Source organism: Aedes aegypti, chromosome 2, assembly GCF_002204515.2.
Source record: "Aedes aegypti strain LVP_AGWG chromosome 2, AaegL5.0 Primary Assembly, whole genome shotgun sequence".
Lineage (NCBI taxonomy): Eukaryota > Metazoa > Arthropoda > Insecta > Diptera > Culicidae > Aedes > Aedes aegypti.
In genome coordinates this window covers 380283605-380307881 of record NC_035108.1, presented here as the reverse complement: position 1 = coordinate 380307881, position 24277 = coordinate 380283605, and the positions used below count along the sequence as shown (strand labels likewise).

The window sequence follows — 24277 nt, the reverse complement described above, 5'->3', positions numbered from 1 at the left end:
ATTTCATTTTGTACATTTGACACGTGTTTGTCGTGTACCGTAAAACGGGGTAACTTTGATAATGCGGGTAACTTTGATGGTGCGAGACCCACAACATTATAAACGAAATAACGAAGTTTCTGTTAATCAGTTTAGCAAAACGGATGCAAAAGTAAAGATTATTATTATGACACTTCATGTCAAAGCTATTTTCGTTGGAATCAAGTGCATTTGAGGATTTATATACAAATATTAAAAATTTATAAGATTTTAGCATTTTTGCAACGCTTACAAACAATCTGTTCTACGATCACTATTTGATGAAGTCATAATGAGTTCGTCACTTATCCTTGACAGCCCAGTTATAGTAGAATATGAATTTGGTCTTAAATCTCTTAGCGAAAACCATTTTTACAAACTGGAACCATTTTTGTCATCTAAGTCAGAAATTTCCATATAGCGTTAAACGCCTAAAGGTATGCAACGCCCTATAAATGTTCCGGAATTGATTCAATTTTGTTCGCATTATACTCCATTATCAAAGTTACCCCAAAACAGAAAACCGACTTTCGATTATATTAAAACTAATATATTAATTCAGAATAAATATTTTGGCAATCTATCAAGTGCAATCGCAATAGCAATAGCTAGGATGTCAGAATGCATAGATTTTGAAGTTTTCTTCGAAAAAACTATCAAAGTTACCCCGTTTTACGGTACTTCTTTATTTCTCAATAGCAATGGAGTAGAACGACATGCACTGAACAAAGGACACGGGTATACCACAAAAGATCATAGAAAACTGGTCGAAGTGGTTCATCCCGAACAGAAACAGAAGAGTTGACTAGTGAGCAAAAAAAATATTTTGTAGATATCTCAGGATCCTTACTACAAAGAAAGATGATGTCTTCAGTAAACTTTATCAATAAACCAAAAGCTATCATTGTGCGACTAGTTCACTCAAAATTGTGGCATCAGGCTGCACGGGTGTGTAGCCTTTTGTTTTGTGGATTTCTCAGGATGCTAAACACTTAGAAAGATATATAATGCTTAGCTGTGCCTTATAGGAGTGCGCGTTATAGAAATACGTTTAATATGAGACCCGACTGTTGCTAACGCTCAACTGCTACTACTGACTGACTACCATGTTTGTCGTCCCTGTCGCCGCTGTCGGCAAACTGTTTTCGTGGGAAGCAATCATTAGAGATAATTCAATCTAGCAACGAGTGAAAGCACACATGAAGGCAGAATCGATCGGGGGGAAGAGCCTTGTAATGGTCCCTACCAAACGGCAGTCGCTGAGTAGCCGATGATGGGCTACCCATACCTACGAAGGTAGGGGAACTGGGTGTGAAATGCGTCATCGAAGTAAATTGCGTCACTCCAATATCTCCAAGATGGAAGGTATTTCAGTCAAACTTGATCATTTTATACGAATACTCAATCTATTTTAACGCATCTATCAAAAAAACATTTCCTAATTTCCACATCAAGAGATTGAAAACAAATCGTAAATACTCAACGGATGCTCAGAAACCATATGTGAAATTCAACTCATGCCACATATCACCTAAACTCAAACGAGACATAGAATTGCATGGTATCTGATGCATAAATAACAATTTGGAGTACCGTAGAACGGGGTAACTTTGATAGTTTTTTCGAAGAATCCAATCAATCAATCAATCCAATAATTGTTTTAAGTAGCTGTGAGCTGATTTATGCGACTTTTGGTTTGCAATTAGAATAACGCGTATTACTCCATCTTCCTATACCATGGGAAAGTGGCACAAAACGAAATCTTCGATGTTGGTGACGACGTCATTGTCGTCGTCATCGTCGTCACCGAATCAACAACATCCATTCAACCATCAGCAGCTGGATTGAAGTCACATAGGAACGTTTTATCTTTTATGTGTACATGCTCAAATTACAAAATCAATATTGAACGAAACGCTGCTGTAAGCAAGCATCAAGCAGCATCCATCCGAAGATGGTGCGTCGTATTGCGGTGGAAACGCGTAGGAAGAAACTGACCAAAGATTAGCAATATGCAATCAAACCTAACTGCGTGCGATTGGGATGTGATGAGGTGAAGGAAATAGTGGAACAGGATTCTAGAACAAATATCCGAAAATCATTTATCCGAAATACATTTATCCGCTTAGCAGAGCTAAGCTTAGCTAAGACTGACTACACATATCTCGCTTTTAGTATCATAAGGGCGTATTTGCAGTGATCGATTTCTCTTCGTCGATTTTCTCTTCTGCTGAGTAATTTCAGCCGGGTCAATGTTTTCGACTGCTATTTATGTTTTAGTAGATAATATTAATTGTCCTCCGACATGCAGCATCGTAAAATGTTCTGAAAATCGTTTAAGTTTCGTATACAAAGGCAAAGAGAAAATCGACGAAGAGAAATCGATCACTGCAGATACGCCTGTATGATACTCAACGCGGGATATCAATGGTTGATAGTTCGGCTGGGATTGGACATAATCTACTTCAGTGTGCACATTTCAGTGACATTATTTATACAGGGGTCAACAACGGCGCCGGTCTCGCCCTTGCAGTCAGATGGGATTGAGGAAAGGAATGTTAGTGAGTTACCTTTGCTATTTGGAGACCGTGTTTACCTCTCCATCTAGACAATGCTTATTTGGAATGTTTGTGAATGGGGAAAATCTTTGTATCTCTGGATTCACTTTGACGAGCGATAAGACCGTGATAAACAAGTATTTGTGAGATTTAAACCAGGTAATAAATGATATTTTATTTCCAAATGCAAGAAAATTAGAGTCGACCCTCGAATTGACGAACCATTCAAAGTGTATTGAACAAATATAAAAACGCAACTTTTCAACCGTTATCAGGACAGTGGCGTGTGTTATTATATTTTACACATTTAAAACAAATAAAAAAACACGAAACGAGCTCACCAGTTACCTATCCACTCTCGACTGAGCAGTCACAAACTCTTTTCAACTTCAACAAAAAATACGCAAGCTTATATTCAAAACTCTTCGATGCGCACGAATAACGTACTTGATTGCTTGGACCATACTCGTAAATTTTTAGACAAATACCATGTAAACCCCATGTGAGTACCAAAGTGTTCTATGGAAGTGACTGAGTAATTATTTACCATTTGATAAATGGTGTTCGGGTAAAAGGTTTTCGGGTATTTGTTATTGATTTCCGAACAGGATACGAAGTCAGCAAATACGTCGTTCAAGACGGAATGAAAACGGAACGACGGTCGTGATAATCTGAGCTATGTGAAACAACGGTTTTCCGTAGAAAGCAAAGCTACAATTTCTTCTTTCAAAGGAAAAAATAAACTTTTTTCCGTTTATCACTCTCGGTGCGTGTGCCCGGGTAAGACAAAACAAGACTCCAAAAGAAGCGCATTTTGTCCGCCTACGGCCAACAAAAAAGGAAAGGTATTCGGCAATTTGTTGCGAATTGTTTATCGAAGAAAGTTGGTCCAATTTCTTCTGTTGAGTTGCCCGCTGTTGTTGGGCTGGAAGTTGGACACCTGTGGTGTTGCGGTTCGATGACAAATTCGCCCATCTGCCGCCGACAGACAAGGCAGATAATTGTCGTCAAATGGCTTTGGGGGATTATTTTCTCCTAACTTGTGCGCCGCCGTTATGATACCGTTCAGTTCGAACTTTCCCGGCCCTATAAATTGTGTTACATTGCAGTATTACGACCAGAACTAAACGGATACGGAAAACCCTTCTGCTCACGTTAACTTTTTAAACATATCGGTGATAATCTTGACACATTCTCTGGATCGGGGCCACCTTTTCAAACGCTTTCTTGTCCTACTTTACGAGTGCTGGCATTGCGGCGAATTGCGAGTTGTAAAGCGAGACAGCCATGAAAAGTTACGCTGTAGGGAAAGGAATGCTCCACCTGCATAACTGCTTCGGTTCGGTGATGTTGGAAACATTGTGCTTGAAGGTGCATTACACTCTGCTCTGTGTGAATACGAAATGTAAAGGTGAGAAGCGATTGCTGATTAAGATAAACTTTAATGGGTTTTGGGCTCCATTCCAAGCTTGCAGAGGGAAATGCTGCAGCAGTAACAGTCAGAGACGCGACGATGCCGCGGAGAAAAGGATAAAACTCCGGGAAAAGGAAAGTTGCAATAAACCAGATAGAGATCTTCGCATTTCGTTTCCGTTCAGCATTCGTGCTCGGCAATGATGTAAAACTAGTTTTACGACCGGATCCTTGGGATGAATTATTCACCGGAGCAGAAAGATGTAGTTTCGATAATATTTTCTTCCGCGTGAAAAAATGTGGAAACCCGTGAAGCTTTAAAGTTTTGCCTTTAGTTTGTTGATGGTTTTCGTGAAGTTCTTTCATGGTTTATTTAAATACTAGCTTACCCAACGTGACTATCACGTTCCAACGAAAATAATATGTAACTAAGACCTTTCAAAGATTGATAAAGTCTATGTTCAAATGCAAAATGGTAACGTTGGTAAAAAATTTCTCTGCCGACAACAGTGAAAGTGCTCTTAGGACACTAAACTGAGAATCACACTCTGTTGCAGTGGAGATGTTATGTTAAGAAATTGAAGATAACGGTTCTAATTTTGTTAATATTCCGCGACACCGTCACCCGTCACGGTGACCCGTGTTTTAATTAGCATTAACATTAAGCAATTCGCACAAATTCGTAGGTGGTACAGTCCTAGACCGTTGTTGTATGAGGGTTGCCTCCTTCCCGTCCGTAACCAAAGGCAGAGATTTGGGACTAATCCCTGCTTCTTAGACAAGAAAGACATATCCTCCAACAGTCGAGAGCTGTCCTGGTCACGTCCTTGCGAATGCTGGGGATTGAGGAGGGATGGTTAAATGAACACCTACTTAAGAAAGATGCAGAGAACTCTACGACCTTTCATAGGTGTTACGGGATATTGTGGAGTGTTAATGGGAACGGTAAGGCCATAGGATACGTTCAGTAGACGTTCTGGCAAACAAGTGAATAATGATAATAAATCTTCGAGCTGTTTAGTAGAATACCTATAAGTAGGTAGAAGAAGTCGAGTCTAGTACACGACACTGAAGACGGCCTTACAGTTGAGGTCGAAATAAGCGTAGCTGTCAAAGGATACAAACTCTAGTGGAATTAAATGGTATGGTACTAAATTCGGTTTTTTCATCTATTTAAAACCTTTTTGTTGTTCCTAGTCCCTCTCTCTTTATTTTCCTTTATTGTGAAATGAACAAAAACGACTGTAGCTTTCAAAAAGTTCAATTTATTCACACTTTCATGTCTTATAATTCACTATAATACAGATTAAAATTTGTTATATGTACCTGCGTCTAATTAGCGAATGAATTTGTTCTGCGTCGAGAGCGACGGGGTTAGACTCGTCTGCTCAATTTTCTTCCGCTGAGTTGAATTCAGCGGTTCGAATGGGAGTTAACTGAAATAATGTAACATAGTTTATTTGATTCAAAATTTAAGAAAAAAAATGATCACACTTACCCAGTAAGCTTAGTCTAATAGAAGCCTATTTTTTTGTTAAATTATATGGAATGAAAAGAGATGAGTTCCCGAATTTAATATTCAATATTGCGTTTTGTCGCATGTACTCCTTGATTTTGCAGACGATGACTTTGTTGTAATCGATCGCAATGTAAAGCAGGGTTTTACTTTTTTAGAGATGGACAACTAGGATAAGCTTGTAATGGCTTACTAGTAATAATAATAATAACTGATACTAGTTGAGATCTGTTTGGCCAACTTCTTGAGCGTTTTTGTAGTTTTTTTTCCTGTGCCATTGCACAATTTTAATATGGATTAGGAGAAAAGCACAAATTTTCGACCTAGTGCTAATTTTCGACCCATTCATACGATTTTGGCCTACTTTGTATGGAAATCCGAAAATTGGCACAGATATCTTGTAGGTCGAAAATTAGTGCTTTTCCCCTATACTGAAATTTTAAGTCAAAAACTTCAAATCAAGATTTCTCGAGATTCCTCCTAAGATTTTTTTTTTAAATTGGTCCAGAGGTGCAGAATGACCTCAGGAGTCAATACCTGTAGGCGAATTCCGGCGCGTATTTTCTTCGAAGAAAAAGTTTTGGTGCGTAATGGATGAAAATTTCTTCTCTTCGAAGAAATTGTTCGCCGGAATTCACTTACTGGTGCTCAGATTTGATGGATAATTTTTTTTACATAATAACGGTCTGTCGGTGCACCGTGCGATTCTGTTGCAGTGGAAATGTTATGTCAAGAATTTGAAGACAGGTTATAATTTTGTTAATATTCATCGACACCTAAACCCGTGTATTAAAGACTGAAAATTTTATAATCTAAAACCATACTAGGGGCGATTTTTCAACTCGCCCGTCCCCCCATTGTAAGATTTTTTGCATGAAAATTAAAAATAATTTGCATGGCGCGTGCAAGCTATCTAATTGCTATTGTAATGATTTTTCTCGAAAAATTTCAGCTTTAAATGCTGTTGTAGTGTTTCTTCTGCTATTAAATCTAGTGAGTTCCTAAACAGTCTTTGAATTAGGAAATATTATGCTAACGAAAACTGATGCCGTCTCTCCTTCTATAATTTAAATAAACTGTTATAGTGCTCTGAATCTCCTATGTCGTGCATGGAAAACCTTACAAATTCATTTTAAAACCTTACAAATTCGTGAAAAATTTTGTATGTATCCTCCAGAATTTTGTAAAATGGGGTCGGTTAAAATCGGGAAACCGAGATTCGCATAGCCGAGCTCGTGAAAAAAAATCTAAGCGTGTATGATTAAGGTTGTATGGGCGGTTTAGCTATTTGCTCTATCTTTTGTCTCACTTTTATCTTTATCGTCCACAGTGAATCTTGAGTTTAATTAGACCGATAAAGCTGTAAATTATAGAAATATAGTGATATATGCCGCCTTTTAAGATGGCGTCTTCGGCATAGTTGTTCAGTAAGTCAAGGCTATCATTGTGTTACATCCCGAATGCATGAACAAGTTTCACATTATACATTAAGGTCTGAGGTCACGCTCGACCGTTAAAAATTTGAAATCACCACGTTTTACCGTTAAAAACGCACGTGTTGGCTCTCTCAGAGAGAGTATTTTCTCGGAAGATTGAGGATGACAGTGTTGCCATAAAATATTTCAAATGATATCCTTGTATATTGTTTCTCCGGTCATCATCATTATTAGGAATAAAGTCCAGTTTACAGGAAATATAATTCAGTCGTAAATATTTAGCTTGAAATTTTGAGAACTATAATATCCGTTGGTAAACTGGAAAATAAATACATATTTACTAAAATAACTAGATACATCGACCGCTAATGGTTGTATTGTTGACGGTGTAATTGTCCAGGTCATTTTTTCGGTACTACACTCAACTAGTTTGATTTCATATCAATCAATAATTGTAGTACATCATATTTTATGAAAGATTTGTGGGATATTTAATGTAAAAAGCGCTGTAAGCAATACATCAATCAGCTGTATAATCCATAAACAAAATTATATTCAGTATACTGCATAAATTATGAAACAATAGTCAGAAATAAAACGGTTATGCTTTATAGTTCTAGCTAGAGTTTCATCATCTGTGTTGTATTCAATTATATTTGAACCAAATTATCAATACAATTATGATGATGTCAATCATGCACAATTTCTGCAAAACATATGTGACATGGAAATAATATCATACTATTAATATTTTCGCATCAAATAAGACACTCACGCATAAGAACACTTCTGAAATACTTGATAAACTTGCATGGTCACCATCATTGTGCTATTCGGTACACTTGCCCCGAAACCAAGAAATACAGTTTTCAAACACCGCAGTGATCGAACATAAAAAATAAAGCTTATAAAGTTAAAAGAAGTGTAAACATTGATGCGGATTTTATATTCAATAAATGTTAGGCATACATATCATATTTGGACAACGCCATACAGTGAAATAACACCTTCTGGCACCCACAAAACAGTCAACAATCTCACTCTCTATTCTCTTTGCATGCCAGCACAGCGCGCAGCAGCGGGAGAAGGTAAAAAAAATCCCACAAGCAGCTGCATGTAGCGAGAGAAAGAGTACAAGGCAGATAAACAAACGATCATCCTGTCCATGCGGGCTGCGTTTAGTAGTTGCTAATAACGCAGAGAAAATAATTTCGATCAGTCATTTCGAGTTGGATAGCTCGAATGTTCAGAAATTGATTTTGTCGATCAGCTATCTGCTCGATGGCAATAATGCGACATTATGTAGGATTGAGAGAATAGGAAACGTGAGGTCTTCGAAGAATATTTTTATGATTTTGGACTTGAGACGTTTAGAAGAAATTTCAACAAACTGCGAGTGTCTTGAAAATTCAAGGTTTATATACAAATACATTTTGGGAAAATATCTGCAACATATTAGATGGTATGATAATTTTGCAAATTGTTGAATTATTTTTGAAAAATATGACTTCAAACAGAATATTTCGACCAGAAGAAATTTTTTTCTAATTATGACATTTAAATTAATGTTTACATTAATTTTGTGCGTTCAACAATAAGGTGAAAATTATTTTTTTAAATTGTCATAATTTCAAATGAATTTGTTTTGTGTAAATTTCTAAGCTTATTTCAAAATTGTACGTGAATGCTTAGAACATCTGGGGTAATATTGGCACAGTTGGCAATATTTGGGAATAATGAATAAATTGAGATTATTCATGAGTTATTTAAACATGCTAAGAACTTCTGAGAGAATAAATGAAAGTGTCAGAATAACAAAAATTTGAAAGTCATACCTATTCCTAGCTATGGAATTTTAAAAGTATGAAAAATGGTGGGATTTTCAAAATTTTCTAAAATTTACAGATTCTAAAATAATGAAAAATTTAGAAGTTACAACAGAAAAAAGTAGGACTTCTATAACATAATTTGCATCACATAAGAACGTTTGAGAAGTGTGATTGATGGAAAAAATATTATTAAACAATTCGTGAATCTTGGAAAACCAATTCGGAAAATAGGAATATTTTTGAATTATGGAAATCTCTTACATTATGATTTAAATATTGTAAAGCAGCAAATATACAGCAAATAAGAATGTTTAAGGCGTATAGAAACTTATGAGGTTGGATCTGAATATTCTGAAATTATTTCAATAAAAGTAGTTTTGGGAAAATATTTGTGGAGAATCTAAATGATTGATGATAATGGAAAATTTTAAGATTTATATACTATAATTGTGATTAGATCTAAAGTAGAATATTGTACCGGATCTAAATTTTTGAGGATAACATTCCGTTTTTTTTTTCAGGATAACTTGTGATTACAACACACTTAAAAGAAATTACCGACTTCGGTAATTTATTTACCGAAATCTCAACAGCTGAACGGTCGGTAATGCGTTCGGTAAACTAGAATTTTACCAACCAATCGGTATTTTGGATGAGCAAAAATAACTGTCAAAATTACCAATCGATCGGTAAAGTTTACCGAAGAAAATAAGCCTGCATTGTAATTCAGTTTACCGGAGATCTGTAAATTGAAACTCGACGCCTGGCCACTGAAAAATATGTGATGTTTATATTTACAGTATCATGCACTGTTTTGATATTATGAACTAAACACATAATAGAAATTTTGAAAGTGGAATATTTATTTTTCACTTGGAACGCCATGATATTAATCAGATACAAATTCAGATTCTGTTCATGCTTCATTTCCCGATCGACGCAAAAAACACTGCACGGTGGCTCATCGCAGTCGTTGCATTGCCGGTTGGTTTGAAGCTTCCAAAGGGATGGTTCTCAACAGCAACTTCCAAGAGCAGATCTGGATCATGCAGTGTATTTGTTTCATGTTTCTGGTGTTCTGATTTCGGCGTGATCATCGCTATGAACAAGTCCAGTAACATAACCTGCGACGAAAACATAACGAAAGCAGCACTGTAGATGTATGAATTGCAATACAAGAAATTTGTGTTTCTTACGGAAAATCTCCACAACCTTACCTCGTGTAATTCTTGCACTTGTTCCATACTCTAATAATACTAAACACCCGAAATCGAAAACCTCACTTCAATCAACAAAGCCGGTCGGAAGAAAACTATCATGGCGAATTTGACGTCTCTTGCTGCTACATTACCGAAATTCGGTAATCGACGGCATTGTTTACCGAAATTTCAGCTTTCTGTTTTACCGAAATCAGTGATTAGGCTTATTTGCTGATTCATCGGTGAAATTAATCACCGTACTCGGTAAATCTGGATAAAATCACCGAAAATCAGCAATATTCTTTACAGTTTTCGGCAAACAGGCAGCTGATTACCGAAAAATTTGTATTTTATTAGATCACCGATTGAAAACGGTAAAAAAAATTACCGAACTCAGAGTGTCTGTTTGAGTGTGAAAGGTATTTTGAGAAGATGTTTGTGATAAATCTGAAAGTGAAAATTAATCGAAGCCAAATTTATACTTTTTAAAAGCACAACTCTACATAAACACATTCAACTGAAAATTGAAGTTCGACTTTGATTCATCTTTACTTGTATGTTTGAAGATAACGGAAAATTATTACAATATATCTAAATTATTTGTTAATACGGTGAAATTTTGGAAAAATATATATGTCGATTGGGAATGTTTGAAGATTACAAAAAATGTTGAGGGTATTTATGAAATATAAGGATAACCATAAGAACGTCGTGAAAATATTGAAATTCATTCGTCTAAAATTGAAAAAATAGTGTTGAATCTGAATATTTGTAGATAGCGTGAAATTCTGAACATTATGTCTGATTAATTGTAAATTTCTTCATACAAAGGGGTTTGGGAGACTGTTGTGTCAAATCGGAATAAAATTCAAATTCGGATAAATTTAAATCTGATTACCAAAAATTCTGAGATAATTTATTTTTGTAAATTATTGATGTTTTGGAAGAACAAACTATGAATGATTCGTCAGTGTGAGTGTCGGCATGTACTCTTATTCGTAAATAATATGATTACCATAATTTTATTTTTGCAATAAGAAAAACTTTCAATGGTTCGACACTATAATCTGCTACGTAGATCTGCTAAACGATCGCATTTTCAACAAACTATTAATGATTTGTGGGTGTCGGCATAAAAGTTATTTGTGATAGTCAAATCAATTGAGTTGTTTTTTTTCACTTGTTTTTTTTATACAAAGTTCAAATATGATATTTATTAGTAGTTTATATCTCTCAAATAATTGTTTATTATGGTACTATCGCTTATCAAAGTGACCCAACGATCCTCCTAATTTAAACATTCCTTCCAGTAACCTTTGTGGAGATGCAGAGGTGAACACGGTCTCCAAATAGCAAAGATTAAACACTAATATTTCTTCCCCCAATACTTATCATCTGAATGCAAGGACGTGGCTGGCGCCGTTATTGATTCTGTATAAATAGAGGCACTGAATTATACTCACTGAAGAAAATTCTGGCCAATCCCAGCCGACCTTCTGGTTGCGGTGCCCAAACGCGGTTTTGAGTTAAGTATAACAACAAAAAAATCTACACTTTTCAAGCTTTCCAACGGTACTGTTCGATGATTTTTCCGTCCAATAGAAAAAATGTCATGATTCGCAGAAGATTAGCTTGGTTTTGTGGTTTCCATACAATATGTATGGCATGCAAAATTGCTGGAAAAAAACTTCAAAGTCAATTTTCTCAAAACTTGGTTATTGTTACTTACACCTCTTTGCTTCTAACCCCCTAAGTTGAATCTTTATGCGTCTTCACTGACTTCGGTTAGTCACGGAACCATAGATATGTGTAGTCAGTCTCAATTAAGCTAAGCTTGCTTTGATCGTGCTTTGAAATCAATTGAGAACGAATTCCGCAATGCCTGATTCTGAATATTCGAAGATAACGGAGTTTGATTCTTAATTATTTATCAATACATTGAAGATTCGTGCTGTCTTGTTGATTAGGAATATGTTAAGATAACGGGAAATTTAAAGAACATTTTTGAATATTATATTGAAGGTTTGGATGAGCATTTTGTCGAATATTAATGTTTGAAGATGATGAGAAAGTCTGATTACTTTTTTTGTAATGATTGGGGACAAGTTTTCGCAAAATAACAGCGAAATGATTAGTTGAGGCAGCTATTCGTAGATGAGAGGGTCTTTTTACATCAACATTGTAATGGATATTTTGTTTTTTTTTTTGGAGTTACGATGTTGTTTTGAACATCAATATTCTCTACACCTTATTGAAATTTTATAGCCGAAAGGCACTTCTTTTCGATCTACAAGAAATATGTGCCAAATTTCGGATTTCATACAAGGCAAGTCAAAAATTGTTACTCTACCGTGATCATCAAAAACAGTAAACATAAAAAGTAAACATTTTGAAATTTTATTTGTTCGTAACCGAGCGACTAGAGATGCTAGACCAAGATTATATTTTTTATTCAATATGATTCAAAATGATTTCATACTTTGAAATAATGATTGGTTTTGATCATTCTCGTGTGTTCTATATTAATAAATCATATCCAGATCTTCTTCTTCTTCTTGGCACTACGTCCCCACTGGGACAAAGCTTGCCTCAGCACTTCCACAGTTATTAACTGAGAGCTTTCATTGCCAAAGTGCCATTTTTCGCATTCATATATCGTGTGACAGATACGATGATACTCAATGTCCAGGGAAGTTAAGGAAATTTCCATTACGAAAAGATCCTGGATCGGCCGGGAATCGAACCCAGACACCTTCAGCATGGCTTTGCTTTGTAGCCGCGGAGTCTAACTACTCGGCTAAGGAAGGCCCCATTATATCCAGATGCATTCATAATTATTTTCAAATTAAAGGCGATACATCGGTTTAACTTATTACAAACACTTGTAAAATTCTGAGAATATTTCAGAATAATTTGTGAATACATTAAGGTTTTGGAAGACTAATCTGTCGAATATGAATGTTTAGAGATAACGAGAAATACTCATAACTATTTCTGAATCTGTATATAATTTGTAAACACCTAAGTTTTTTTTAACTTTTGTTTAAAGTCTAATTTTCACTAATCGTGAATACAAAAAAAATAGTGAATATTCACATCTCAACAGGAAATGTTTAAAGATAACGAAATATTCTGATATACTCTGATGAATAATTTGCGAAAAAAAGAAGCTTTGAGAGAATAGTTGTATTAAATCTAATCGCTTGAAGGATTTTCTTAGATTTTTTATAAATTACATTTGAATACATATTAGTTTTGAAAGTATATGTGTGTCAAATAAAAATGCTTTAAGTTCACGGAACACTCTGAGATTATTTCTGAATGATTTTTGAACACATTGGAGTTTTGAAAGAATGTTGAGTTGAATCTGAGTGTTTTAAGATAACGTGAAATTCTGATTAATTTTCAGTTTGCGAATTTAAACAAGTTTTTGGAAATTATTTTTGTCAAATCTGATAACGAAAATAAAATCTTAGATTTTTTCTAAATTTTGTTAAAATACTTTGAAGTTTTGGGAGAATACTGTGAATAATCAGTATGTTTGAAGATAACGATTTCTTAGGGCAAATTCAGCGGTGGTCCTTATTTTAGGTCTAAATTTATACCAAAAATGGACCAGTCAAAAATTCATACACCAGTAAAAATAGACCAAACTTCACGCGCATGCACCGGTTGTTGTATTTTTTTTTTTATCCAGCAGAACAGGGTTGCCATTATGCCAGATTAATCTGGCACTGCAAGACTTTTTATCAAGGAAAAGACTAAAAGACAAACTACTCATTTTGCAAGACTTTTCCAAATTCAGCCAGACTTTACAGACCGTCGCGCAGCCATTTTTGTTTACGCTGTTCAAAACAATAGTTTGAATCAAGCCTGTTTTGAAAGAAATGAAGCTTTTGGAGAAACCGTTGTTGAGTAATGAGTTGTGTACAGCGGGCATTCGCTTGTGGGATCACAACTGGCGAATCCTATCAGTTAGTTGCAACAACTATCAGTTGGTGAATATACTCCACACTCACGCATATATGGAGACTTCAATGCGATAGCTCTCAGACGTCAAAGTTGATTTGACTTCCACTTTTGACATTCTATTGCTTTTGATTTGGATTTTTTTTTCTAACCAGTGAACACCCAACCATTGAGTCATTTTATGTAGCGGAGCCCCAATGATCGAATCACCATTGTATTTAGTTCTGCTTTGGACGTTTAAAGTTCTTGAAAATTTCTGAAATCATCATTTTGTAATGTTCAGTTTTCTTGAAAATAACTCAGCCGAATTCATGATTTTTTAAAAGAAACTCCATAAACCTGCCATTGTCTAGCACATATTTTATTTTTTTGATAAATTGAGTAAACAAAACATGGTGTCCAAAAAAGTTTTATATAGGGAATGTCGGAATATTTTCAAAACCATGTAACCAATGATCAAAATCGATACAGATTTCAAAAATATAAGAGTTTGTTTTAGAACTGGTGAAAAAAAATGGTTCAAAACTATCGATAAGCAAAGAAATCATGCGATTCAATTTTTTTTTTGACAAAAAAACTGATGCTGCCATTAAAGGGGTATCCTTGTGACTTTGATTGCTATGCAATGGTATTTTAGCATTTAAATTTCATTTTCCTAAACACTTCTGTTCATTGACAAATTGTCGGAAGTAGTTTAAACTGTGTCCAGCTTATTCTTATTTATAGAGTTGAAATATAATTTTATAAACAGACTATGGCATGACGAAACTTTCTCACGGATTCATCGTTTTGGCTTAAATTTTCTACAATCGTAAGAATCGAAGTGCATAAAGTGCGAAGTAATAAATACCGGAACTGAAATATTAGAATGTTTTTCAATACAGCCCATTTAAAAATGGCCAATTTTTGTATGATGTATATATTTTTGGTTCCTGTCGAAATTTGGATCTAGTAGCATGCCTGCACAAAGGTGTCTGCCAGATTTTGCAAGACTTTTTATTTTGAACTCGCCAGACATTTCCCAAAATCTACTGGCAACCCTGCAGCAGAATTTATTAAACCTGAAAATTCCTAAGGAACTCTGAAGGAGTACACGGATGAACTGCAAAGGAATTCCTGTATGAATCTCGACAGAATTCACGGCGGAGCTTGAAAAAACAACCGGTAGAGCTCCGAAGCTTTTCTCCAAGAATTTCAAAGTGAATTTCTAACAGCAATTCCCTTGGGTATTTCATCTAGAAATTTTATCGGAAATTAACTCTAGACGCATCTCCAAAGATTTGATCAATAAATACCTCCAAGGATTCAATTATCGAATTAATTTGTGGGTTTTCTCCAAAAATTCTTTAGGGGGTTTCTCAGAGAATTTAAAACAGGAATTTCTCCGAGAAGCTTTTTGTAGTATAGTATTTTGAGTATATCCTCCGGAAATTCCTCTGGCGATTTGCTATAAAAATCCTCCGGGGATTTTCTACCAGAACTCTTCCAGGGATTTTCTTCACAAATCCCTCAGGAGTTCTCCAATAGTAATTCCTCCGGTGATTTGCTCCAGAAATTACTCCGGGGATTTCCTCAAGGAATTCCTCCGAGGATATTATCTAGAAATTTCTCCGGATATTTTCTCATAGAATTCCTCCCCCAAGAATTCTTTCGGGGATTAACTCCTGAAATTTCTCCAATAATTTCAAATAGAAATTCCTCCGGGAATTTCAAGGATTTTTCGGGATATTCCCCTAGGCCCCCATGGTAATTTTCTCCAGGAATTCCCCAGGAGATCTCTCTTTGGAACTCTGTGAAGATTGCACCAGAAATTTCTTCGGAGATTTCCTCCAGAAAGTCCTCTGGGAATTTCAAGGATTCCTCCAGGGATATCCTTCAACATTTATTCCGAGTATTTTCTCCAGGAACTTCTTTCAGGCATTCATCCGGGGATTTACTGCAGGAATACCTCCGGGGATTTGTTGCAGGAATTTATCCGGCGATTTTCCCCAAGAATTCCTTCGATATGTATTTTCTTTAGAAATTTCTCCCTGGATTTCGTCCAGAAATTCCTCTGGGATTTTTCCAAGAGCTTCTCCGGGGATTTCCTCGGAGGATTTCGTAAAAAAAATTAATTAAGAAATTCCTTCGAGGATTTTCTCCAGAAACTCCTTCGAAGACTTTTTCAGAGTATTTATCCGATTATTTCTTCCAGGAATATCTCTAGGGATTTGCACCAGAAATTTTTCCGGAGATTTTCTTCAAGAATTCCTCTGAGGATTTCCTCCGGAGATTTGGTCCAGGATTTTCTCTAGGGATTCCGTACAGAAATTCATTAAGAAATTCCTCTGAGAATTTTTTCCAGAAACTCTTTCGGGGATTTTTCCAGAGTATTTTTCCGGAGACATCTTTCAGGAATTTCTCGAGGGATTTGAACCAGGAATTCCTCGGGGGATTTTTTGCAGGAATTTCTCCTAGAATTTCAGCAGGAATTCCTCTAGCGATTTCAAGGGTTCCTCCGGCGATATCTTTAGAAATTCCTCCGGGAATTCTTTCCAAAAAATTCTCAAGGGATTATCAATAGCCCGAGTAACCCACATGTTATAATTTATGCATATCAACTGATATATGACCAGATCTGGTCATATAATAGTTATTCTGCATCTATTATAACATGTGTGCTACTTGGGAGCTATCACTCCGAAGATTTTGTCCATAAATTCCACGGGGAATTTTGTCCAGAAATTCTTACAGGGATTTACTCCAGGAATTGTTTCGGGGATTTTCTCAAGGAGCATCACTGAGGATTTTCTCCCGCAACTCTCCCTGGGATTTCCTCCAGGAATTCTTCTGGGAAATTTGTCCAGAAATTCCCCCAGGGATTTCGTCTAGAAACTCCACTGGCGATCTGCTCCACGTATTCCTCCGTAGATTTTCTCCAGTAATTTCTCCGGAGGTTTTTTTTTTCCAGATTTCTACCGGGATTTCCCTCAAGAACTCCTCCGGGATGTTTTTCATGAATTTTTAAGGGGATTTTCAACAGCAATTCTTCCGAGAATTATCATTAGAAATACTCCTGGGAATTTCGTCCAGCAATTTCTCCGGCAATATCATCCAGAAATTCCTCTGAGTATATCCTCCAGAAACTCCTCTGGCGATTTGCTTCAAAAAATCCTCTGAGGTTTTTTTTTTTCAAAGTATTCTTTCTGGGATTTTCCCCAAGAACTCTTTCGGGGATTTTCTTCAGAACGCATTTCCAAAGATTTCATCAATAAATACCTCCAAGGATCCAATTAACAAATTAATTTGTGGATATTCTCCAGAAATTCTTTAGGGGGTTTCTCAGAGAATTTAAAACAGGAATTTCTCCGAGAAGCTTTTTGGAGATTGCACCAGGAATTTCTCCGAATATATCCTTCAGAAACTCCTCTGGCGATTTTCTCCAAAATATCCTAAGGTTTTTTGTTTTCAAAAAATTCCTCCGAGGATTTCTCCAAGATCTCTTCTTGGGATTTTCTTCAGAAATCCCTCAGGAGTTCTCCAATAGCTATTCCTCCGGAGATTTGATCCAGAAATTCCTCCGGGGATTTGTTTGTAGAATTCCTCAGGGGATTTCCCCCATGAATTCTTCCGGGGATTAACTTCTGAAATTTCTCCGAGAATTTCAAACAACAATTTCTCTCCCAAGACTCCCTCGGGAATTTTCTCCAGGAATTCTCCAGGGGATTTTTAATAGCATTTCATCCGAGGATTTCATAAAGAAATTCTACCGGGCTTTCCTCTAGGAATTGTTCCGGGAGTTTCCTCCAGAAGCAACTCCGAAGATTGGTCCAGAGATTCTTCCGTGGGATTCCACGAATTTCTCCAGGGATTTTCTACACAAATTCCTAAGGGGATTTCGTTCAGAAATTCCTCCGGGAATTTCATTCAAAAATTCTTCCGAGAATTTCATTCAGAAATTTATACGAGATTTACATTCAGAAATTCTTCCGGGGATTTCGTTCAGGATTTTCTCTGGGGATTCATTCATTGGATTTCTCCAGCAATTAATCCGGGAATTTCTTCCCAGAGTTCCACTTCAGGTTTTCGCAAGGATTTTCTCTGGGGCCGAGGGTTTTCTTCAAAGATTTCTTGTGGAGATATTCTCCAAGAATTCATCCGGGATTTCTTTTGGAGATCTGCCAGACATTCCCTCCTTAATTTCTGGAGGAAAGTCCCGGAATAATTTCTAGACAAAATCCTTGGAGGAGTTCTTGGGGGATATCTCCGAAAGAATCATTGAAATCCCCGAAGGAATTCTTGGAAAACAAAAAAAAGTTCTTGATATCCCCGGGGGAATCATTGAAGTTCCCGGAGGAAATTCTCGGACCACTTCCTGGACGAAATCCCCAGAAGAATTCCTGGACGACATCCCCGCAGGAATTCTTGGGAGAAATTCTCATAGGGAACAAAGAATCATTGAAATTTCCGAATGAATTCTTGAAAAAAAAGTTCTTGATAACCACAGGAGAATACTTGAAGTTCCCGGAGAAATTCCAGATGCAATTTCCAGACAAATGTCTAGATGAATACTTTAAAAAGTCCTCGGGATAATTCATGGACGAAATCCCCCGAGGATTTTTTTTAATGAAAACCCCGAAAGAATTTCTGGACAAAATCTCCAGAGGATTTCCTTGAGAAAATCCCCGCAGGAATTCTTGGGAGAAATTCTCAAAAGAAGCAAATCCCCGAAAGAATTTTTGGAGGTAATCTACGGAGTATCTTCTTCTTTCTGGTGGTACGTCCCAACTGGGGCAAAGCCTGCTTCTCTGATTAGTGTTCTTATGAGCACTTCCAAAGTTATTAACTGAGAGCTTTCTTTGCCGATTGACCATTTTTGCATGTGTATATCGTGTGGCAGGTACGAAGATATTCTATGCCCTGGGAATCGAGAAAATTTCCATTACGAAAAGATCCAGTGGGATTCGAACCCACGACCCTCAGCATGGTCATGCTGAATAGCTGCGCGTTTACCGCTACGGCTATCTGGGCCTCTCACGAAGTATATTATGAAGGAGCTCATGGAGGAAAGTCACGGAATAATTTCTAGAAAAAATCCCCGGAGGAGTTCTTGGGGGATATCTCCGGAAGATACATTGAAATCCCTGAAGGAATTCTAGAAAAAAAGTAGTTCTTGATATCCCCGGAGGAATCCTTTAAGTTCCCGGAGGAATTCCTGGAGGAACTCCAGATGCAATTTTTTAATCAGAGGGTCATTCGTCCCTTCAATGCACGGAATCCAAAAGTAGTTGTTTGATGTTTTAGTGATAAATGTTAAGAAATAATAAACACATCTAAATGAGGAAAGTTTACATACGGCACTGTAAAACGTAAAAAAAGGGATTACATTCACTATCATTCTTGCATGACCCAATCATGCCCCAATTTTTAATAATTAAGACACTGAATATTTTACATATTTTATTTTGAAAAATATAATGGATTTCAGAAATTAGGAGTGAAGTGAATTTAAAATACTTTTAAGCAACTACTATTATTACAATAGAGGTTATAGCGCATGCTGTGCAAAGTGCACAGGATAATATTAATGCTGTAATTTTTCACTACTTTCAACATACAAGTTAATTGATATATTAAACGAAAACAATTATTTATTTTGGTTAATGGTGTGCAGGGAACATATTCCTAGCATATGCATTACTAATGCTAGTAATATCAGTGTTATTGGCTTGGATATATCAAAAAATAAATTTTATCGTTTTGACCCAATCTCACTCTAGGTGTTGTGCTCCCCATCGGTATTGAAATTTTCGGTGAATGATGAGTTGTGCCTGAATGTTTGAAGTTAACATTAAATTCTGATCATTGTTTCTGAATAATTGTGAAATAGTGAACACTAAGGAGTTTTGGTAGGAGCTAAGGAGCTTGGAAAAAAATCCGACAGAACTCCGAAGGTATTCCGTGTGGAGCTTTTCTCCAGGAATTTTAAAGGGAATTTCCAAAAGCAATTCCTTCGGATATTTCGTCTAGAAATTCGTCCGGAGATTTACTCTAGACACATCTTTAAAGATCTCATCAATAAATACCTCCAAGGATTCAATTAACAAATTCAACCGTGGATCTTCTCCAGCAATTTTTAGGGGATTTCTTAGAAAATTAAAAACAGGAATTTCTCCGAGAAGCTCTTTTGAGATTGTACCAGGAATTTCTCCGAAGATTTTTTCCAGGAAGTCCTCTGGAGATTTCTAGGATTCCTCCAACATTTATTCTCCATGAATTTGTTTCAGAAATTTCTGCAGGAATCCCCAGGAATTTCAAGGATTCCTTCAACGATAACCCCAGAAACTCCTCCGGGCATTTTCTCCAGAAATTACTCAGGGGATTGTCAATAGCTATTTTTTCTATAAATTCCTCGGGGAATTTTGTCCAGAAATTCTCAGGGGATCTTCTCTAGGAATTTCTTCACGATTTTCTTCACGAATTGTCCCGGGGATTTCCTCAAGAAGCACTTATGAGGTTTTTCGCCCTCAACTTCTATTGGGAATTCATCTGGGGATTTCGTCCAGAAACTCCTCTGGCGAGCTGCTCCAGATATTTCTCCGTAGATTTTCTCCAGACATTTTTCCGGAGATTTTTTTCCAAGAATTCTTTCGGAGATTTCCCCAAAAAAGTCCTCCTTGATGTTCTTCAAGATTTCCAGGATTTCAAAGGAATTTCCAACAGCAGTTCTTCCGAGGATTTACATCAGAAACACTTATAGGGAATTTCGTCCAGCAATTTCTCCGGGAGTATCATCCAGGAATTCCTCCGAGAATATCCTCCAGAAACCAGAAATTTCCTCCAGAAACTTCAAGGATGGCGCGGTAAATGGCTGGGCATGGCGTACCATTGGTACCTCGCGTACCTGCAGGAATAAAATAGACCCCTTTGTGCGGTCCTTAGCCTCTTGCCCAGCAACTCCTATCCCTACCTCCTCGTGGTACTGGCCGGGGTACGAGTAACCTTGGGGAAGATCGGGTAACCAACCCCCGGTGGGAACTTTGGTCGTATGCTGACAGGGAAGGGGGGGTTTGCTTTTGCAAACCTTGAGCGTCTGTACTCCACGTTAGGAGCGGCTCACAACAGCGTCTGTTCCCCATGTCAGGGGCGGCTGATCATCGTCCGAGTGCCAGAGAAGGACTCTAAGCTAAACTGCGCACTATGGCCCTCCGAACATTTAGGGGGAATGGTCCTCCGGAAATCTAGGGGGTTGGTGTCAGGCCCTGCGAGCCAGCCGTAAAAACACATCAGCACAGGAACGTCAACGAGAGAATACGGACCGGAACAATCGGCAAAGACCACAGCGACGAAAATGGACTAGCGATTGGAAACTCGGTACGTGGAACTGCAAATCTCTCAACTTCATTGGAAGTACTCGCATACTCTCCGATGTACTGAAGACCCGCGGTTTCGACATCGTAGCGCTGCAGGAGGTATGCTGGACAGGAGCATTGGTGCGAACGTTTAGAGGTAATCATACCATCTACCAGAGCTGCGGCAACACACGCGAGCTGGGAACAGCTTTTATAGTGATGGGTGATATGCAAAGGCGCGTGATCGGGTGGTGGCCGATCAATGAACGAATGTGCAAGTTAAGAATCAAAGGCCGATTCTTTAACTTCAGCATAATCAACGTGCATAGCCCACACTCCGGAAGCACTGATGATGACAAGGACGCATTTTACGCGCAGCTCGAACGCGAGTACGACCGCTGCCCAAGCCACGACGTCAAGATCATCATAGGAGATTTGAATGCTCAGGTTGGCCAGGAGGAGGAGTTCAGACCGACGATTGGAAAGTTCAGCGCCCACCGGCTGACGAACGAGAACGGCCTACGACTGATAGATTTTGCCGCCTCCAAGAACATGGCCATTCGTAGCACCTATTTCCAGCACAGCCTCCCGTATCGGTACACCTGGAGATCACCTCAGCAGACAGAATCGCAAATCGACCACGTTTTGATCGATGGACGGCACTTCTCCGACATAACCGACGTCAGAACCTATCGTGGCGCCAACATTGACTCCGACCACTACCTGGTGATGGTGAAACTGCGCCCAAAACTATCCGTCATCAACAATGTACGGTACCGACGCCCGCCCCGGTACAATCTCGAGCGGCTGAAACAACCGGATGTCGCCAATGCGTACGCACAGCATCTTGAGGCAGCGTTGCCGGATGAGGGCGAGCTCGATAGGGCCCCTCTTGAGGACTGCTGGAGGACAGTCAAAGCAGCCATTAACGACGCTGCCGAAAGCGTTGTCGGATATGTGGAACGGAGCTCAAGAAACGATTAGTTCGACGAGGAGTGCCAAGAGGTTTTAGAGGAGAAGAATGCAGCGCGGGCTGCAATGCTGCAGCATGGTACGCGGCAAAACGTGGAACGATACAGACTGAAGCGGAAACAGCAAACCCGCCTATTCCGGGACAAAAAGCGCCGCCTGGAAGAGGTGGAGTGCCAAGAGATGGAGTTGCTGTACCGTTCTCAAGAAACGCGGAAGTTCTATCAGAAGCTCAACACATCCCGCAAAGGCTTCGTGCCGCGAGCTGAGATGTGCCGGGATAAGGATGGGAGCATCTTGACGGACGGACGCGAGGTGATCGAAAGGTGGAAGCAGCACTACGATGAACACCTGAATGGCGCAGAGAACACAGGCACAGATGGTCAGGACAGCGAAGGCGATGGCTACGTCAGCACAGCGGATAGCGGAAATCAACCAGCTCCCACGATGGGGGAAGTTAAGGATGCCATTCAACAGCTCAAGAACAACAAAGCCGCTGGCAAGGATGGTATCGGAGCCGAACTCATCAAGATGGGCCCGGACAGGTTGGCCGCTTGTCTGCATCGGCTGATAGTCAGAATCTGGGAAACGGAACAGCTACCGGAGGAGTGGAAGCAAGGCGTTATATGCCCTATCTACAAAAAGGGCGACAAACTGGAGTGTGAAAATTATCGTGCAATCACCATCCTAAACGCCGCCTATAAAGTGCTATCCCAGATTCTCTTCCGTCGTCTATCACCTATAGCAAACGAGTTCGTGGGAAGTTATCAGGCAGGTTTCATCGACGGCCGCTCGACAACGGACCAGATCTTTTCCGTGCGGCAAATCCTCCAGAAATGCCGTGAGTACCAGGTCCCTACGCACCATTTGTTCATCGATTTCAAGGCGGCATACGATAGTATCGACCGCATAGAGCTATGGAAAATCATGGACGAGAACAGCTTTCCCGGGAAGCTCACAAGATTGATCAGAGCAACGATGGACGGTGTGCAAAACTGCGTGAAGATCTCGGGCGAACACTCCAGTTCGTTCGAGTCTCGGCGGGGACTACGACAGGGCGATGGACTTTCGTGCCTGTTGTTCAATATTGCGCTTGAAGGTGTCATGCGGAGAGCCGGACTTAACAGTCGAGGTACGATTTTCACGAGATCCGGACAATTTGTTTGCTTCGCGGACGACATGGATATTATTGGGAGAAAATTTGAAACGGTGGCAGATTTGTTCACCCGCCTGAAACGCGAATCAACAAGAGTCGGGCTAATGGTGAATGCGTCGAAAACAAAGTACATGCTGGTTGGCGGAACTGAGCGCGACAGGACCCGCCTAGGAAGCAGTGTTACGATAGACGGGGATACCTTCGAGGTGGTGGACGAGTTCGTCTACCTCGGATCCTTGTTGACGGCTGACATCAATGTTAGTCGGGAAATACGAAGGCGCATCATCAGCGGAAGTCGTGCCTACTATGGGCTCCAGAAGAAACTGCGGTCACGAAAGATTCACCCCCGCACCAAATGCACGATGTACAAAACGCTCATAAGACCGGTAGTCCTCTATGGGCATGAGGCGTGGACTATGCTCGAGGAGGACTTGCAAGCTCTTGGGGTTTTCGAACGCCGAGTGCTAAGGACGATCTTCGGCGGCGTGCAGGAGAACGGCGTGTGGCGGCGAAGGATGAACCACGAGCTCGCTCAACTCTACGGCGAACCCAGTATCGTGAAGGTAGCTAAAGCTGGAAGGATACGCTGGGCAGGGCATGTTGCAAGAATGCCGGACAACAACCCTGTAAAGATGGTGTTCGCCACGAATCCGGTCGGAACAAGAAGGCGTGGGGCGCAGCGAGCTAGGTGGATTGATCAGGTACACCAGGACCTGGAGAGCGTGGGTCACAGTCGAGGATGGAGAGAAGCGGCCATGAACCGAGGGAATTGGCGAAATATTGTTGGCGAGGCTTTATCAAGATAATTGATGTAAAGCCAAATAAGTAAGTAAGTAAGTAAACTTCAAGGATTCCTCCAGGGATATCTCCCAACATTTATTCC

At 38.9% G+C, this 24277-nt stretch overlaps 1 protein-coding gene and 1 long non-coding RNA gene across 3 annotated transcripts in view; both read right to left on the bottom strand.

Annotated features, from left to right (window-relative positions):
• The window catches only part of LOC5572937, a 535760-nt gene that overhangs the window by 310659 nt on the left and 200824 nt on the right, over window positions 1-24277 (bottom strand). The window lies entirely within an intron of this gene.
• Window positions 9612-10351, bottom strand: LOC110676938. Its single transcript, XR_002500835.1, has 2 exons — window positions 9988-10351; window positions 9612-9894 (listed from the first exon to the last, which is right to left on the bottom strand). It is a non-coding gene; the product is annotated as an uncharacterized LOC110676938 (long non-coding RNA).